The 14,352-nt window shown below is 45.1% G+C and overlaps 1 protein-coding gene across 8 annotated transcripts in view; it reads right to left on the bottom strand.

The window, feature by feature from the left end:
• LOC137435470 (uncharacterized) overlaps positions 1-14,352 on the bottom strand; it is a 113,024-nt gene that overhangs the window by 95,089 nt on the left and 3,583 nt on the right. The gene's annotated exons all lie outside the window — the stretch shown is intronic.

Below are 14,352 nucleotides of genomic sequence, written 5' to 3'. Positions count from 1 at the left end.
CACGGGCAGCAGGCGACGGACACAGCTGCCAAGTCAGGTAGCAGCTGTGCTGAGCTTTTGTACAAGAAAGAATGAGTGCAGTAGTGAAAGATCATAAAAAGTAGGTAATGCTTCTGAAAAAAGGAGATAATGTGTTTGGATGAGAAAGCAATTTATGCACTTACCCGAAGAAGGAAAGCACAATTACCAAGGTAAAATATGTAAGATTTAGAGCTGATCTGTGACAGAGTGACGCACAATACTTTAACAGTGGGAAATAGAGAGGACAAATATATTAAGAGTTCAATTAGATGTGCACGTACAACAAAAAACATTTCTGCATTAAAACCATCATGGAATAACAACAAGGTGCTTAGAAACAGGTACAGAGACAGACCTAAATAATTCCTTCACCTGATACTACACTGAAATGAAGAAAAATAGAAAATAGAATTTGACGTGCATATGTCGATGACTATGCCACCAAACCAAAAGTCTGTACCCAACCTGCCCCCCCCCCCCCCCACGTCAGATTTTTAAAACCTAATGTTACGTTTCATATATCACACACACACACACACACACACACACACACACACACACACACACACACACACACACACACACACACACACACACACACACACACACACACACACACACACACACACACACACACACACACACACACACACACACACACACCGTGGTGCATGCCCGAGCGTTCGTCTGTCTGTATCCCGCTTACGGCGGCCACTTCCTGCACTGCGTTTGAAAAGCTCAACATTCGCTTTTGAAATGACGTGAGAACAGGCATGAATAATGTAGACGCCAAATTTTATTCAGCAAGCACGATATTTTGCCTTCTTTTTAGACAAAATGAACCTCTGCCACCTGATGTTGCACCACCATTTTGCGATGGACGATACAAGTAGCTCAGAGCATTGCCTCTGAATGAAACCAAGAGTGCAACAAAATTAACCTTTCTCAAGTAATTAATAATTATTAATAAATAATACTTAAACAAATAATGAAATAATTTAAATTGATAAATTAACTTAAACTTCTCTCGTCATGGGCCAGGTAAATGACAAAGGTCAAAAAATAAAAAAGTCAGATGAGCAAAAACGAGAAAGAAAAGCGAGAAAAATGGAAGAGCGGCAACACCACATGCTTCTAACTTGAGTTATGGTCTGCAAAATGATTTTCAACTTAAAGATGCATGTCTTTTGACCTTTTGTAAACCACAACTGAATCAGTTCCACCTTTGTATTAAAATATATAATTGTGCCAAGTTTGCATGAAATCCTTTGAGTGGTTCACAAGTTATCGTGGTAACAAAAATAACGATCACCGACAACGAGAAAACATGAATCCACCTGCCTTCAGCTGTAGAGGCCGAATAATTGCGTGTGTGTATGTGTGTGTGTGTGTGTATGTACAATGCAAGATAAGTACAAGTATAAAAGAGGCAACATGAGCTTTTCTTCGAACCTAAGTTAGGGTCCACGAAAATACTTTCAATTAAAGGTGATGATCTTTGACCTTTTGAACCCAAAATCGAACCAGATCACCTTTGTTCTACAGTCCAAACAAAATCCCATAAGTGGTACTCAAGTTGTCACAGTAACCATTTTTTCCACTAAAGGCCATGACCTTGGACCTTTTGAACCCAAAATAGAAGCAGTTCATCTTTGTATGAAAGTGCACACTTGCGCCAAGCTTGGTTTAGGTCTCTTCAGTGATTCTCAAGTTCTCGTGATAACAAAAAACAGACTGATGGGCAACCCAAAAAAATAATGCCTCCGGCCTACAACTGCGGAGGCGGAGGCACAATAATGTCCGGATAACCCTATATACTCTCATAGCACACTTGAATATAAACCGATAATCCAATCTCATGACATTGAAACTGGTTAACTGTCTGACTGACTGACTGACTGACTTAATCACCATACAGATAGCAGTCTGGCTCCATTTGCTGGAGGCTTCACCCTTTAAAGCCATGACCTCCCCAAACTGTGGGTACACACAAGTGGAAGTTTCCAAATGTAACTCATTCAGGAAGTGCAGTGAAACTTTACAACTGTTCTTTCGCTGTTGGTTGGTAATTAATCTATCTTTTGAGGTTATCCCAGATTACAAGACATTCATTACCATGATGAAGCATAAATCGGACATGACGTTCAAAACGAGGCAATAAAAATCTGGACAATGAATCACTCGAGATACAGGGGAGCATGGGCAGATGGATAGAGATTAAAAACGAGTAAACCAACACCCAAGTACTACCTGCACCCAAATAAATGAGAAAAGACCTCTTGGGAGTGAATATTCCTGCCCCCATCAAACTCAAAAATGGATTCCAATCCAACAGCCCATGAAAAGCATATATGTAAGTATGGACTTAGCAGAATAAAGTAGAGTGACACTCGGTAGAGCGCACACCTCAGACAGGCTGAACAGTTTACATTTTGTATCCCACTGATAGGCCGGATGTGGATCCGGAGCTCCAAGATATAATGAGCTTGTTCTTGGAGCTTACCCAACTCATCCACCAAGTTACGTCCTAATCCGTCCACAACTTTCTGAAATATCATGCTATGTATAGTTTTTGGCCCCATCACTCAATGGTGAAGAATCACTTGAAAAAAAAAAAAAATTTATCGTATCCGGATCCACATTTGCATCTTCAACAAAATCGAAATGATTCGTCCTTGTCACACACCCAATCTGTCCACCAAGTTGCATCCGAATCCGTCCACAACTTTTTGAGACATCGTACTCTCAGACAAACAAGCAGACAGACATGGGTGAAAATATAACCTCTGTCCATCTTTGGTGGCGGCGTTAACAAAGGTAAACAGGAAGCCGAATGAAGGAAGGAGGAATGGACAAATGGTCAGGCTGGAATGACTTTTATGTCGTTAGTTTTTACGGTGTAGCCCATAGGGCAAAGCCATCTAGAACAGCGTTTGTCCGTCTGTATGTATGTATGTATGTATGTATGTATGTATGTATGTATGTATGTATCTATGTATGTATACTGAAACGCAAAAGAAACTTACCACCTTTGAAACCTTTAAATATCAACAATAACACTGCGTGTAGTAAATGTGTGAACTTATTTGTGGACAATAGTGTCCTCGCTGTCAGACAAAACGGTCACGGATGGTCACTTGAACCTTCAATGGTCACTTCATAGCACAGCTGTTGAACAGCCGTTTTGACTGTCAGTGATTAGCCAAGGGGTACGGGATGATTTTAATGAGCTGCACGTGATGTCTTGATATTGGCTTTAAAAAGGCCAGTGCAAAATGGGCATTTTGACCGAAAAATTTGACCATTTGGACCAACTTCAAAAAGACCGAAAACACAAAAGAAACTTACCACCTTTGAAACCTTTAAATATCAACAATAACACTGCGGATAGTAAATGTGTGAACTTATTTGTGGACAATAGTGTCCTCACTGTCAGACAAAACGGTCACGGATGGTCACTTGAACCTTCAATGGTCACTTCATAGCACAGCTGTTGAACAGCCGTTTTGACTGTCAGTGATTAGCCAAGGGGTATGGGATGATTTTAATGAGCTGCACGTGATGTCTTGATATTGGCTTTAAAAAGGCCAGTGCAAAATGGGCATTTTGACCGAAAAATTTGACCATTTTGACCATTTTGACAAACTTCAAAAAGACCGAAAACGCAAAAGAAATTTACCACTTGTTTGAAATGTAATAAAATTGTAACAGTTCAAAATAAAACAAACCAACAATTGCTAATTGAAACATTGGCATTTTATTGATGACATGTCAAGTTTTTGACCAAGATACACCATCTCATCAGTTTGTTCTACAGTACAGAACAGCACAGTGTGCAATGTCAGTCCCCTTTCAATAGCGTGTATGGCCACCATTGTTTTGGATACAGGCAGTGCATCGTCGGCGTATACTGCCTACCAGTCTTTGGATGAATTGCTGCTGGATTCTGTCCCACTCAGTCCTCAATGTCTGAAGCAGCTCTGCCCGTGTCCTGGCCCTGCCAACTACGCGTCTCCCAAGCTCATCCCACAGGTGCTCTATGGGATTCAGGTCAGGGGAGAGCGCAGGCCACTGCATGGTGTTGATGTTCTCGCCTTGGAGAAATGCAGTGGTAAAGCGAGCAGCATGGGGACGAGCGTTGTCATGCTGAAAGGTTCTCAGTTCTGGGTGGTCTAGCAGGAATGGCAGCAGATGAGGTCGCAGGATGTTATCCACATACCGCTGGGCGTTAAGATTCCCATCCACAACCACCAGTGGCGTCCTGTACTGGCCTGATATGGCTGCCCACACCATCACACTTGGGCCACCCCACCTGTTGGCTTGACGCACGCAACAATCGGCATATCGCTCACCAGTTCTTCTCCAGACACACTCACGGCTCACGCCTATCAGGACTGTCCACACAGAACCTGGACTCATCGCTGAAAGCGACCTCGTTCCACTGCGCCAAGGTCCACCGCTGATGCTGCTGGCACCATCTCCGACGGTTGCGGCGATGGGCAACCGTCATCACGGGGCCTCTGTATGGTCTTCTGGCAGTCAGACCATAGTCATGCAGTCGTCTTCGTGCAGTATCATTGGAGATCCGTGGGTTTGCACGCCCCGGAGTTTCTGCCGCAGTGCGGGATGCTGGACAGAATCGATCCCGCAGGTGACTTCAGACCATCTGCTTGTCCTGCCTTGCAGTGGTGACTCTTGGCCTCCCTGATCGAGGTCTGTCATCTGCAGAGTTGTGGAGGGTGTCTCTGTCCACCAGGGCCGATATCGTCTGGTGTGAACAGCCAAGGCGACGTGCCACCTCACGGTAGCTCAGTCCACCTTGCAGCATGCCCAGGGCACGCTGCCGTTGATCCCTTGACAATCGTGGCATGTTGATTGAAATGCCCATTTTGCACTGGCCTTTTTAAAGCCAATATCAAGACATCACGTGCAGCTCATTAAAATCATCCCGTACCCCTTGGCTAATCACTGACAGTCAAAACGGCTGTTCAACTGCTGTGCTATGAAGTGACCATTGAAGGTTCAAGTGACCATCCGTGACCGTTTTGTCTGACAGTGAGGACACTATTGTCCACAAATAAGTTCACACATTTACTACACGCAGTGTTATTGTTGATATTTAAAGGTTTCAAAGGTGGTAAGTTTCTTTTGCGTTTCAGTATATGTATGTATGTATATATATATATATATATATATATATGTGTGTGTCCCCTCAAACGTATACCAATCAGAGCTGAGGATCTGGTCACATGACAGGGTAATGTGATTATGTCTGATGTCATTACGGCGGTATGGCAGCTGACTCTCCACACTCCGCCATTTTGATTAATATGCCGTTAATGCCGAACAAATCGTTTAACCCGTCATATCTCAGAATCACCATGCTCTACCTTTACGTTTTTCATTCAGTGTGAAACACAAACAAACCGATTGTTAAAATGACCATCAAATATCGAAAGATCAGCGTTACGTCTCTTCCAACAAAACGGTACGTACCCAACCCTTTTGGGGTATAATCTAGATTACACTAGATCTTCCCTCAGTTCTGTAAGTAAAACTTACCTCACGGATGTTTGGATTCCTCCAAATTTCTTTCTTTAATGTTATAAGCAGCATTAGCGACTGTTTAACAAGCTAATCAAGTGTTTGTGGTTTATGAAATTTTACAAGCCGGGCTAAGCCGCTGTTAGATTTTCCGTCTTGTTTCTTGACAAAGGTGGTTGGATTAGGCAAATAAAAATTATCGATTGAAGTAAAGTTAAATGGAGAAATTATTTGTTTCTTATTGATATCGACTTGACAATGGTCCTTATATTCCTGAATAATAATTTAATTAATAAGTGGCTTTCAGTACAGTACTCACTTCACCCTCAATAGACATGGAGGCAAATGCAAACAATTTCAAAAGCTCAATACCTCTCCTCTCACTCCCACCCTTCCGAACAAAAATGACGGCACTGTGGTCACAGCCTGTGACACAAAAGACATACATTTTTGCCTCTGTCCACTCAACTCCCTCATCCTTGCTGTTGAAGGTATTATCCAATTAATCTCTGAGGGTATTCACGGTTTGATGATCTGGTGTTGATTACGGAAAGTATGGATGGACTGAAGGAGAAGATGAACAAGTAGAAGGAATGTATGGAGACAAAAGGTCTGAAGGTGAATATCGGGAAAAACGAAGGTGATGGCAGATGGTAAAGCATGTGTTGAGGTGGAAAGAACTGGGAAGTGGCCGTGTGCTGTGTGCAGGAAGGGTGTTGGAGTGAAGTCCATTCAATGTACAATGTGCGCTGAGTGGGATCATCAAAAATGTAGTGGTCCGAGAGCGTCATTAACCAGTGTGGCAGCTACATTCAAGTGTAAGGTGTGCACAGAGGGAGCTTCAGATGGAGGAAATGTTGAGTTGGATCTTGGAGACGGCGTGAAGCTGGAAGGTGTGAAAACATTTTGCTACCTAGGATAAATGCTGAATGGAGAAGGTGGATCAGACTCGGCAATGGTTGCTAGAGTGAGATGTGCATGGAAGAAGTTTCGGGAACTTCGTGGCGTGCTGACGAGGAGGGGAGTGTCGTTGAAGCTGAAGGGAAATGTGTATGCATTGCCGGGCGGGGAGGGGAGGGGAGGGGGGAGGCGAGGGAAGGGGAGGAGAGGGGGGGAGGGGAGAAGAGGGGGAGGGGGAGGGGGAGAGGTGGAGAAGAGGGGGAGGGAGAGAGGGGAGAAGACCAGAAGAGGGAATGGAGAAGGTGGATCAGACTCGGCAACGGTTGCTAGAGTGAGATGTGCATGGAAGAAGTTTCGGGAACCTTGTGGCGTGCTGACGAGGAGGGGAGTGTCGTTGAAGCTGAAGGGAAAGGTGTATGCTGCATGTGTGAGAAGTGTTATGATTTATGGGAGCGAGACATGGGTAATGAACGGAGAGCAGCAAAGAAGGCTGGAAAGGCGAATGGTTCGGTGGATGTGTGGAGTATCGTTGAGAGAGACTAAGACAAATGATGAATTGTGAAAGATGATGGGAATACAGCCTGTGATGGATGCTGTGAAGAGAAACAGGTTGAGATGGTTTGGTCATGTGTTGAGGAAGGATGAAAGTGACTGGTTGAGAAGAATGATGGAAATGAAGGTTGAAGGAAGTAGACGGGGAAGACCGAGAAAGACTTGGCTAAAGGTGGTGGAAGAAGAAATGCGGGCAAGGGGGTTAACAAGGGGAGTTGCAGAAAATAGGGCAAAATGGAGAAGATCGTCATGGGGGCTGCAAAGCTAACCCCCGCTATAGCAGGGAAAATGGCCTTAAAATGCATGTTGTTGTGTTGTTGGTCTTCATAGTTTGATTCAATATAAATTATGAATCTGATTTCAGGCTGGTGCACTCACTCCGTACAGGAGCAGCAAGAAGGGTTATGTTATTATTCCCTGTGTGGTAAATAGATTACAGTAGATCTAGGCTCGGGCCTAAAGAACGTCAGGGAGGGGACGTATACAGTTACCAAGTTTATGCCTTTCCGCTCTCTCTGTGGACCTTTTGTTCAAAAAAAACCTGCACGTGGTCATTCGAGGTACAGGACTTTGCCACCAAGTGTGGCCGAATTGACTAAAAATTTGATAACGAGCCGATTGGGAAACATGCAGTTAACACAAACAACAACAACAACATGCATTTTAAAGGCCATTTTCCCTGCTAGAGCGGGGGTTAGCCTTGCGGTCCCCATGACAATCTTCTCCATTTTGCCCTATTTTCTGCATCTCTCCTTGTTAACCCCCTTTCCCGCATTTCTTCTTCCACCATCTTTAGCCAAGTCTTTCTCGGTCTTCCCCGTCCTCTGCTTCCTTCTACATTCATTTCCACCACTCTTCTCAACCAGTCACTTTCATCCTTCCTCAACACATGACCAAACCATCTCAACCTGTTCCTCTTCACAGCATCAATCACAGGCTCTATTCCCATCATCTTTCGCAATTCATCATTTGTCTTCCTCTCTCTCAACGATACTCCGCACATCCGTCGAACCATTCGCATTTCTAACCTTTCCAACCTTCGTTGCTGCTCTACGTTCATTACCCATGTCTCGCTCCCATAAATCACAACACTTCACACATGCAGCATACACCTTTCCCTTCAGCTTCAACGACACTCCCCTCATCATCAGCACGCCACTCAGTTCCCGAAACTTCTTCCATGCACATCTCACTCGAGCAACCGTTGCCGAGTCTGATCCACCTTCTCCATTCAGCATGTCTCCGAGGTAGCAAAATGTTTTCACACCTTCCAGCTTCACGCCGTCTCCAAGATCCAACTCAACATTTCCTCCATCTGCAGCTCCCTCTGTGCACACCTTACATTTGAATGTAGCTGCCACACTGGTTAATGACCCTCTCAGACCACTACATTTTTGATGAACCCACTTAGCGCACATTGTACATTGAATGGAGTTCACTCCGACACCCTTCCTGCACACAGCACATGGCCACTTCCCAGTTCTTTCCACCTCACCACATGCTTTACCACTTGCCATCACCTCCGTCTTTCCGATATTCACCTTCAGACCTTTTGTCTCCATACATTCCTTCCACGTGTTCATCTTTTCCTTCACTCCATCCATACTTTCCGCAATCAACACCAGATCATCTGCATACAACAACTCCCACGGCAAACCCTCCTTTACGTTCTGAGCCAGCACCTCCATCACAGCTACAAATAGTAGCGGACTTAGTACCGACCCCTGATGCACTCCCACCTTCACCTCAAACTCACCACTGTTCCCGTCCTTCTTCCTTACAGCTGTGCGCGCTCTTTTGTACATTGCCATCACTACTCTGATCAACCATTCCTCCACTCCTAACTTCCTCAATGCCCATGTCAATACTTTGCGTGGTACCCTATCGAATGCTTTCTCCAGATCAACAAACCCAAGAAACAACTTCTTCTTCTTCTCCATGTACTTCTCCTGCAACTGCCTCACAATGAAAAGCGTGTCTGTCGTTCCTCTTCCTGGCATGAATCCAAACTGCATTTCGTCGATCTTCACTTTCTTCCTTATCCTCCTCTCCAACACCCTTTCCAATACCTTCATTCCATGCTCCAATAACTTTATCGCTCGGTACGAGCCACACTCCAGAGGGTCACCTTTCCCCTTGTATAGAGGGACGAGGGTACTCAGTTCACAATCCACTGGAATGCGGCCTTCTTTCACCACCAGATTACAGATCTCTGTCATTCTCTTCACACCCCAACTTCCTGCTGCCTTCAACATATCTCCCACAACTCCCGTCGGCCCTCCCGCCTTTCTACCCTTCATTGCTTTTATCGCTTCCTCAACTTCCTTCTCAGTAATCTTCTCTGCCGGTCCTAAAACTGGGTTACTCTCTATGTTGCCATCCCATTCATTCTCTGTATTCAACAGCATTTCCATATATCTTTTCCATCTTCCTTTAATTCCATCTGGGTCGACAACGATTTGTCCCACTTCATCCTTCAAGCAACTCACCCCCATCACATCACACCTCTCTTTCGCTATCTGCTTTGCATTCCTGAATACTGCTTTCTGACCCTCTTCCGAATCCAAGCGTTCTCCGAACATTTTCCTACATGTCTCCTGCGCCTTTGCTACCTCTTTCTTTGCAGCCTTCTCGGCTGCCTTATAACTTTCATGCTCTGCTGTTTCTGCTCCCGTACCCTTCGCCTTCTGCCACTCCTTGAACTTCTTCCTCTTCTCGTCAATCCTCTTTCCAACTTCATCATCCCACTACCATGTTTCCGAGTGCCTCGGTGGTCCTTTTGTCCATCCACATACCTCACCAACGGCTCCCAACAGACTAGCTTTCATCGACATCCAACCACTTTCAAGCTCAACCACATCATCCTCGACCCTACTCAGCCTCTCTTTTAATGCCTCCCTTACTGTCACCTCTTTCAACCTCCACACCTTCATTCTCGGTTGGTACTTCACCCGCCGAGCTCTCCTCGCACCTTTCACCCTTACGTCGCAGACAACCAAGTGGTGCTGTGAGACAGCCTCCTCCCCCGGGATCACCTTTGTGTCCCGGAGGTGCCCCCTATCTCGCCTATGCACCTTCAGGTAGTCAACGGTTGTCGTCGACCCACCTGACGTGTATGTAACAAGCTTATTATCCTCTTTCTGGAACAGAGTATTATAAATCAACAAATCAGCTCCATCAGCAAACTCCAAAATCCTTTCACCTTCTCCATTTCTCACACCATATCCGTAACCCCCATGAACTCAGTCAAAACCATCCATACTCCTTCCCACGTGTCCATTTAGGTCTCCTCCTACCACAACAACTTCCTCATCTTTCACGTTTTCCATCAGCTTCTCTATCGCACACCAGAACTTGTCCTTTTCTTCATCGCTTCGACCAACCTGCGGAGCATATCCCGAGATGACGTTCACCAAGAGCTTTCCAATCATCATTTTCACCATCATCAACGTATCACTCACTCTCGTCACACTCACCACACTGTCTACAAACTCCTCAGAAAACAGGACACCAACACCATTCACGCCCTCCAGGCACCCTTGCCACACAAACTTGTATTTCTGTCCCTGCCTACCCTTCACCATTCTCACACCACTTCCCTTCCATCTCGTCTCTTGCACACAACATCTGTCCACTCTTCTTCTGACCAATACTTCCACCACTTCTCCTGATCTCCCTGTCATTGTCCCTACATTCCATGTCCCAAACCTCAGAAACCGATCTACACTTCGGGCTGTACCCTGCCCATATGTAGTTGTAATTGTCATGGTTCCTTTTTTGAGGCAATGTTTTTATGGCCGGATGCCCTTCCTGATGCCAACCCTCTTAGTCGTCTTTTACGACACGCAGGGATACAGTGTACCTATTCTTATCCAGGGTACACACCGGGAAACGTTTAAAACATGGAAATTCTGGGAGGGTGGGGGGGGGGGGGTGGTGTCAAGGGAAAGATAAAATGAAAATAAACCCCTTCAGCCGGCACTTAGCTTGGCGTCCCAAAGAGTACTTTCAGGAGCTTGGCGGCTGTTGAAACTGGGGTAGCCACTCATGCGGGAAGTGGTCCAAAATGGCGGTGTCGAACACCGCGCGTCGAAGACACAACAAGCGTGAGGCGAGCAGATTAGACGGCCTCCATTCGATTCTCTACCGTCAAGTCCAATGCGGCCTTCAGCTTCCAAGAGCCCAGCAGTTGTCCAAAACCTCGTGTGGGGAAATGTGGTATCTGTCCGTCGTCTTGTCCACCGTCCACACGCGGCTCCAAGCTCCGGCGCGAGGAAGCCCTCCGTCCGCCTGTTCGCTTCAGAGCTGAGTTGGTGAAAAAGTCTCCGAAATCCGTGTTGATGATCAAAGCTGCCCAAACACGGTGATCGTCCAGATCCCTTCTGACGTCCATGCAGTTAACACAGATGGCGCTATTCAAAAATTATATAATGCTATTTTGATGGGCACGTATGGGCTTGATTAAACCTGACAATCAACCCAAACAAAGCCAATGGAAATCTGACGCAACAAAGCTGGACAGTGTATGATCAGTAGAGACCTATACAGCAGAATGCGTTCGGCCCACCAGGAAACAAGATCAGATGGCGGCCATATCATTTCGGCTCGGCACAAAGGTGGGTGGAGTCAAGCGACAGATGAGGGTCCAGAGGCAGGTAAAGTTGGTCCGGCAGTTGGCCGACTAATGGGTGCACATTTCAAAAGTCGACACACAAAAAGAACGCCAAAACAGCAACGCAAAGCTCTTGTGTAGACTTGCAACAGGTCGCAGGTAAAAATACGTTTACAATTTCAAACATTAAAATTTTCACATTGTTAGTTTGCTGCTAGCCCTGTTTGGACATTCTTCTGTGAGCATGCAACTCAAGATGTTGGAATCCTAGGTTCAAATCCCATATACTGTGTTGATTTGTTGATACCCTCCGAACTTCCTTGTAATTTGTGTAAAGGTATGACATGCCATAATGATTTTGGCCTGCACGTGAGACTATTTAACTGACTGACCAATTTAATGACCATCCAGATATCGATGGGGCTGCATTTGTCACCGAGGTTTCGACCCTTTAAGTCCAGCATCTCTCCAAACAGCGGCTATACATAATCAGTAAACTGAGCTATCTAACATTATACTAGCTCTGAGAAAAAGGGATTCAAAGTTCAGGTGCCAATTAAAGAATATGATTCAAGGAAACCTGGTGTTGGCTTAGCGGTTAGTGTGCCGGCTTGGGATCCTAGGATCCTGGGTTCGAATCCCGGTCGATCGCTGAATTAACGCCAGGGGGGTTGACTCAGCCTGTCATCCTTCCGAGGTCGGCAAATTGAGTACCAGCTTGCTGGGATGAATGATCCCGGTGTGTACCCCGGTTTAGAATAGGTACTCCGTATCCCTGCGCATCGTAAGAGGCGACCAAGGGTTGGCGTCAGGAAGGGCATCCGGCCATAAAAACATTGCCTCAAACAGGGAACCATGATTGTCATGGGGCTCGCAAAGCTAACCCCCGCTCTAGCGGGGAAAATGGCCTTAAAACGATCATTCATATTCATATTCAAGGAACCCAGGGTCAATATAACCTTTAACAATGTGGGAAACTGCCATCAACACCAAAGGTCTACCAGACCTTGAAAGATTACTGTCATGAATTCAAATCAATTTGGATCCGGACATAGGATAGCCCGGTTTAATTCCCAGTGATTCATTATATACGTACAGACCTCTCAACAAAACATAAATTACCGTTTTTTTTTTTTTAATGTAGACTTGCACTTTAATGTAGACTATTTGTCCATTTCACACTTCTGGAATAGGCCAAACTCATCAAAATAAGGATCTGGTAATTTATTGGAAGCAAATTGCTCAACACCTTCTCTTTATATATTTACATTCTAAATTCCCAGTGGTCTGTTGCCCCGGATACATTGTTAACACTCGTAAAAAAAAAAAATTCCAAGAGCACCTGAAATTCTCCAAGATTTTCCAAACTTATGTAGATCATTACACAACATGACCAAAAGTATGTAGACACCCAAACATCACACATCTCATTCCAAATTCATGGGCATTAATATGGAGTTGTTCCTCCCCCCTTGACTGCTATAACAGCCTCCACTCTTCTGGGAAGGCTTTCCACTAGATATTAGAACATTGCTGCGGGGATTTGCTTCCATTCAGCCACAAGAACATTAGTGAGGTCGGGCACTGATGTTGGGCAATTAGGCATGTCGGCGTTCCAATTAAACCCAAAGGTGTTCGATGGGGTTGAGGTCAGGGCTCTGTGCAAGCCAGTCAATTTCTTCCACACCGATCTCGACAAACCATTTCTGTATGGACCTCGCTTTGTGCACGGGGGCACTGTCATGCTGAAATAGGAAAGGGCCTTCCCCAAACTGTTGCCACAAAGTTGGAAGCACACAATTGTCTAGAATGTCATTGTATGTTGTAGCGTTAAGATTTCCCTTCCCTGGAACCAAGTGGTCTAGCTTAAACAAATTTCTAGCAGGGCAGAAATTTGACGAACTGACTTGTTGGAAAGGTGGAATCCTATGACGGTGCCACGTTGAAAGTCACTGAGCTCTTCAGTACGTCCCATTCTACTGCCAATGTTTGTCTGTGTAGATTGCATGGCTGTGTGCTTGATTATATATACACCTGTCAGCAATGGGTGTGGCTGAAACAGCCAAATGCATCAATTAGAAGGGGTGTCCACATACTTTTGGTCATTTAGTGTACGTCCCTTCTTTACTCGATGACTTGCATCAAGTTATCAAGAAATCCAGTTATCTTGGTAAAGGGGGCCCAATTTTCCAAGATTTTGGTTAATTTCCCAACAAGTGATCCCATGGCCAGGATCTAGCAAGTATTCCATTGGTCCTGTAACTTTGGTTTTGTAGTACTGTACCCCATCACTTAGTGATTTTATTAAAGCAACTACGATTACTATTATTATCTACGAGCTGATTGGCTGTGCTACAATACACAACTACACACCAATTGCGTCTACTTTGTACTTATGCTTGCTGGAATGATGCTTTTCATCCCCACGACGTCATGTTAAGCATGACACTTGATCGCAACTTAGACAATTCTTTTAACGGACCAGTAAGAGGTATGCCGGCCCAGTAAAACTATTGGGTCACAAGGCCTCCGGTTTACGACATTATCTTACTATAATTCACCAAATGTCCGTCCGTCTGTCTGTCTGTTCGTTCGTTCGTTCGAAGGTACCGCAAAAACGGCTGAACCGATCGCAACGATATTTTGGGTGGGTAATCCTAGGACCCCCTGGAGTAAAATAGGCTATATTGTTTTACCAAGTTTTCCAATTTCCCAGTTTTTCC

This window comes from Myxine glutinosa, chromosome 9, assembly GCF_964187855.1.
Source record: "Myxine glutinosa chromosome 9, kmMyxGlut1.1, whole genome shotgun sequence".
Lineage (NCBI taxonomy): Eukaryota > Metazoa > Chordata > Myxini > Myxiniformes > Myxinidae > Myxine > Myxine glutinosa.
Note: the sequence above shows the minus strand (reverse complement) of the source record. Positions and strands in the feature narration are given on the sequence as shown.